Source organism: Denticeps clupeoides, chromosome 2 (assembly GCF_900700375.1).
Source record: "Denticeps clupeoides chromosome 2, fDenClu1.1, whole genome shotgun sequence".
In the NCBI taxonomy this organism is placed as follows: Eukaryota; Metazoa; Chordata; class Actinopteri; order Clupeiformes; family Denticipitidae; genus Denticeps; species Denticeps clupeoides.
This window is the reverse complement of record NC_041708.1, coordinates 17,794,784-17,800,552: the sequence shown is the minus strand read 5'-3', so window position 1 is coordinate 17,800,552 and position 5,769 is coordinate 17,794,784. Positions and strand designations below refer to the sequence as shown.

The 5,769-nt window shown below is 43.0% G+C and overlaps 1 long non-coding RNA gene across 1 annotated transcript; it reads left to right on the top strand.

The window, feature by feature from the left end:
• Positions 1 to 1,561: 1,561 nt before the first annotated feature.
• On the top strand, positions 1,562 to 2,062 carry LOC114784960 (uncharacterized). The gene is made up of 3 exons (XR_003748973.1): positions 1,562 to 1,737; positions 1,843 to 1,892; positions 2,036 to 2,062. It is a non-coding gene; the product is annotated as an uncharacterized LOC114784960 (long non-coding RNA).
• The last annotated feature ends 3,707 nt before the right edge of the window (positions 2,063 to 5,769 follow it).

Genomic DNA, 5,769 nt, shown 5'->3' with positions numbered 1-5,769 from the left:
GGAGGATCCCAATGTATCCGTGGTGACTGAATGGCCTTAGCCCATTAAGGGGCTGCAGCACTTTCTGGGGTTCGCAAACTACTATCGTCACTTTGGGTTATTCCTTTCCAGCAGATTGGGTTATTCCTTAGTTTGATTAGTGTGGCAGATGTGCCTCTTGGGTTTTAACTACTCTTCCAGAGGGGAGAGAGCCATGACTCCTGAGAGTCATTAATTGACCAAAGAGATAGGTTCATGCATCTGGTTCCTGACCTTTGGTTGAAATATGGAGGCTTTATCCAAACACTAAATGCTAAGTGTTATTGGAGTTATTTGGGTAATTGCTCACTCATTGCAGGATTTTGAGGGAGTCACCGAATGTGCATGTTCCCTACACGGCAAGTGGCTAGGGTAAAAAAAATCATGCCAATCTGGTCTGGGCAGTGGTGGCCTAGTGGTTATGCTGACAACTAACCAGCATAAAAGGGCGACACACTGAGCCAACAGACGCACACTCCTTCGTTGATTCATATTACTTTTGCAGTAAGCCTTTTTGTCCCGACTGAACCTGCCTCACTCACCTCTTTTCAGGCCTGACTACTATACGGAATAACCCTTTCTGCCTTTTGCTTGGACGTCCATGTTGCTGAGTGCCTGTCCCATTCAGGATCATGTCTTCGCCTCAGCCTCTGGTATCTGCTCCTGTCTGACCCGATTACAGCCTGCTACTTTCACTTACTGGTACACCTAGGTGGGTTCAGTTTTGTCACAGTGGAAAGAAACCCACGCTCCAGAACATGCCCACACTCTTGCCTCCCCACTCCGCTGCTCTGCTGCATCCCTTGCTCCGACACGCAGAGAACCCAGTTTTGCTGGGCGAGGCATCATCAAACACCAGCTCACTGTAATTCTGGAGCTGAAGGCCCTGTCAGCCTCAGAGCTAAAAGAGTCCAAAATGCAAGATTCACACTGGTGAGCTAGGCATGAGCTAGGCATGAGTCCTGGCTGCTCCTCGGGTCTCTACATTAATAACTGGTTAAATTAAAAAAGGAAAACACATGTTAGGCAGGTTAGTAACAAATTGGCTCTCTGCTCTGAACCTGTGTGCATTAGACTGGCAAGTCGAAACCTGTCCAGGGGGTTGTTGCCAAATCATGGTCTCCACCTTTCCTGTAGCCCTTATTTGGATGGATGGCCATTTCCATTAAAGGCTAAACCAGCAGTGAGCAGCACACTAAAAATCTTCACCTGTATTGTGCCAATAGCAGAAACAGTATGCGCCAGAGCTGAACTGACAGAATATGTATCGATTCCTCAGCTCTGGTATAGTATGACTACACAGAACGTGTGATGCAGTTTAAACTCGGCATGCTCCAATTACAGCCCCAGCACCGTTCTGACATAGATTACATCAGAATTTGGGCACAATGGAAGTTTGGACAGGTTTTGATGATGGGGTCTGTACAGAAACATTTAGTGTTCAATACCCAAATCTTTTTATAAATTCATATAAAACATTGTAGCTTGCATGTCTTGGAAACTGCTTATTCTTTATTCTGATTACAACCAGAAATCTCTTGGACAATTTGTACTTTACGTCAGAGAGAGCAGGTAGGGAGGGAGCACATTTGAATTCAGAATAATTCTTTAGAAATCCTTTGTTTGCCATTTCTATAAAGCTGCTGTTCTGCATCATTGCAGGTTTTGCTCTGCGTTAAGAGAGGACATTCACACACTGATTGTGAAGACCACGTGAAGGTTTTTACATTCTTCTTTCATTCTTTTCATTTCTGTTGGTTTGCTGATGTTCTGCAGAAGAAATGTTCTGGTCATAGTCAGAAAGCCCATCCCTCATTCATACAGACTGCTGACCAAGGGAGCATGTCATCTGCTGGAGCCTTGCAAACACTCAGGTCTGTTTGGAGGCATTCCTTGTTGCCATGGCAAAAGTAATTATGAACATTTATCACTCAAATGTTATCTGCAATTTATTTAACATTCTTCATTTGTGTGTTTTGCTTTGAATGTTCCACACATCCCAACTGACACATCACAGCACAAATCAGGGACCTGAGAGGGGCGGGAAAGAGGGCAGGTCATGTTTTTTTTTTTTCTCTTGTGCAAACTGCAATCAAGCGTTTGGGAAAAGAAATTGAATTGCTGTTTCTGTTTTCTCACTCCCATTCTATCTCTTTCTCTCTTTCTCAAGATGGTGCTCTTGAGTGCAGCAGCAGGTAAGTTGCCCTGCTTGAGGGATCCCAGTGGGGAAATCATCACATGGGCTGTATTTGACTTCTGCTTCTTACATCAATTTTCGGAATTGTATGGATCTGATCGAGTTCTGAGTTCCAGCAGATACACGTCAGGTTTTAAACAGATCGTTTTTTGTGGAAAGTTCCTCAATCACATTCTGTCCCAGTTTTGCTGAAGATGCTTTTGTACTTTCCATTCATTTGTGCTTGTGATGCTTTGTTATTCTTACTTCCCAATAGCTGATGATTCCACCATCGTGTCTTACTGTTGTTCTCAGTCTGACATGCCAAAACCATGTAATAAACCTGCAAATTACTTCCTCCATGCTGAGCTGTCATGGAATGTGTGTGCTGCTCAAATCCCCATCCCATTACCACAGGTTGATTGCTGACCTCCACCAGCTGATTGAACGCTGGAATGATTGGTGCAGTGAGATTGCCATTTGCACGCAGTTGCTCGTTTTGTTGACTTGGTCTTGGTTAGTCTTGGTCTCACCATCATTGTGGTATGATAACCGATATGGATGTGTTTGTTATATGCACATCAATTAAATGATGTTAAAAAAAAATAACTATTTTATTATTTTGTCTTTAGTGGGCACTATCATCACTACTTGTCGGTCACAATTGTGATCAATATTAAAACTTAAAATTTTGGCCACTTAACCAAAATAAAATTAAAAGCACATAATGTTTGTGCATTAGGAAGGTCTCAGGAGGTAAATCCATGTACTAATATTTTCAGGAAAAAAAAAATTGTTGGGCAGTGGAGGCCTAGCGGTTAAGGAAGCGGACCTGTACTCAGAAGGTTGCCGGTTTGAATCCTGATCCACCAAGGTGCCACTCAGTTGCCACTGAGCAAAGCACCATCCCTACACACTGCTCCCCGGGCACCTGTCATGGCTGCCCACTGCTCAATAAGGCTGATGGTTAAAAGCAAAGGACACATTTCATTGTGTGCACCGTGTGCTGTGCTGTGTATCACAGTGAGAATCACTTCACTTTCAACAGACCCACACACTCAGCTGTAATATTAACTCACCTGTTACATAGTATTTTAAAAATTTAGTTATTGTTGTTGACTTTTTTCTTTATACTTTTGTCTTTGGATCCGATATCTGCCATGAAAAATTTGGAAGCATTTAATTTGGGAAAGCACACCAAACTTTGCAAATCCATATACATGTGCTTCTTATACCATCTGCATCTGCGGAAAGGGTTTCCTGTGTTCTCAGGCCAGTGATCTTTTCCATGATCATTTTTGAAGATTGACATTCTCATAGCTGGTGGTCTGCATTGGCTGGTGTGCCAAATCTTTAAAAGAGACCCATTGCAAACACACAATTTGCCAGCAAGTTTGCTGAATAATATACCAGAGGTGACATTTCAAAGGAATGACTTTGAAATTCTTGACAATAAGCTGGTGTGTCAAGAAGACTGAGATGAATACAGGTTGTCAAAGTGGCACTCAGGACTTACCTCGGCCTGTTCAGCAAGACAACACTTTGGACCCTGTCCAAGGCCTCTATCAGGAACCCTCCTCAGTAGGGCTCCATATGGTACATATTCAAGATTGGTTTGTCAGTACAGCAGTATACACAGTATATTGTGTATTGAAATAATGTTTCACACAGACCCCCCCCCCCCCCTATAGTGCAATTATAAAAGAAAAATATATGCATATACACACTAAACTAAACTATACTAAATAAAACTAAACCTTAAATATTGTAGAGGTTATCTCTATAGGAGAAAAGTAAAACTTTTCTGTATCATTGTACAGGTCGAACAGGACGTAACTGGACATTTACATTTAAGGCATTTTGCGGACGCCCTTTTCCAGAGCGACTTACAATGTGTTTTCATGTTACCATCGATGAAGTGATCAGATCCGGTTCATTAGGACCCCCAACTATGAATACAATCTTATTATTCACTATGTTGTAGTCAGACAATAAGAAGGTTACAAGTTAATCTAAATATTCTCTAAAGAGGATGGTCTTGAGCTGCCCTTTGTGCTCAGTGAGTGAGTTTTTTTGACCTCAAGGGGAAGTTCTTTCCACCACGGAGGGGCCAAGCCAGAGAAGAGTCTAGATGAATGTCTTCCTTTTACCTTTAGCAATGGAGGGACCAGGCAAGCAGTACTGGAGGCTCGGAGTATACGAGGTGCAGTGCTAGGTATAATGAGGGTTGTGAGGTAGAATGGTGCTACCCCATGTTTGGCTTCATAGGCCAGCATCAGGCCAGCGTCCCTGCCAGGGACAACATCATATAGGATGCTTGTAAGTGGATATGTTGGATATTTCAAACAGGACACACACGACAAGACAAAAAATCAGGTGCATAAGGTCTGTTTAACAGTGTTCTGGTGATGGCATATATACATACATATGCTGTACATAAGTACAGGGTATATGTATTTATACATATACCATATAGGTGATGCAAGAATCCACAGGTTATAACCACATCGTATTGGCTTGCCCTTAATGTCTGCTTGCAACTGTGCCATACTTTCATCAACTGACAGTCATTTGGAGTGGGGCATAACTTTGAAAGATTAATTTAGATTAGTGTATGTGGGTCGCACTTTGCAGAAAGGGGTGTTTATGAACCTCAAGTTAACCACCACATGAATTAAAGCCATTATTTCATCAAACCTATTCCTTCACATTACATTGAAAATAAGAGTAAAGTGATTGTCATTGTGATACACAGTAGAGCACATGGTGCACACAACAAATATGTTCTCTGCTTTTAACCCATCACCCTTAGTGTGCAGTGGGCAGCCATGAAAGGTGCCCGGGGAGCATTGTGTGGGGACGGTGTTTTGCTCAGTGGTACCTTGGCAGATCGGGATTCGAACTGGCAACCTTTTGATTATGGGACCGCTTTCTTAACCGATAAGCCACCACTGCCCCTGCTGGGCCACCACTGCCCCTTTAAGTCATTGGAGATGGCTTTTTTGTAGACTTCAGGGTCTAATGTCCAAAACATTTGCCACCATGGCACACAACTGTACCCAGATGTAAGCAGGACCACATAGAAAGTCAACAATTCCTTCATTGTCAGTTCAAGCGTTTTGCTTATGATCTGTATGTAGTATGTGTTTGACCTTTCAATTCTGAGTTGCCTAAGGGTGGGAGGACACATTAGCAAAAACAAATCTAGTGGATCAGGATTGGTTTGTTGTTTGCACTCTGCTGCTTTTGGTCTCTAGGCACAGGCACCTCCCTTTAAAGCTTGTATAACATGGACAACCACAAATCACATCACATGGGCACCTCCCTCTCCCTCTTCTCCTAACTGGACACCTGCCACTCCGTCTTGCACCACGTGGTTGCCCCCATCTCCCTCTCCTCCCCGCCAGGGACAGGGTTTTTAAAACATCCAAATGCCCTGCTGCATCAAGCAGTGTCACTGTTAACACATATGTGCCTCACCTCAGCAAAATATACAAACAGAAGTATAATTTCAACATATCAGTAAAAGAGGGTGGTAGTGGCCTAGTGGGTTAGACACTCGCCTATGAACCAGA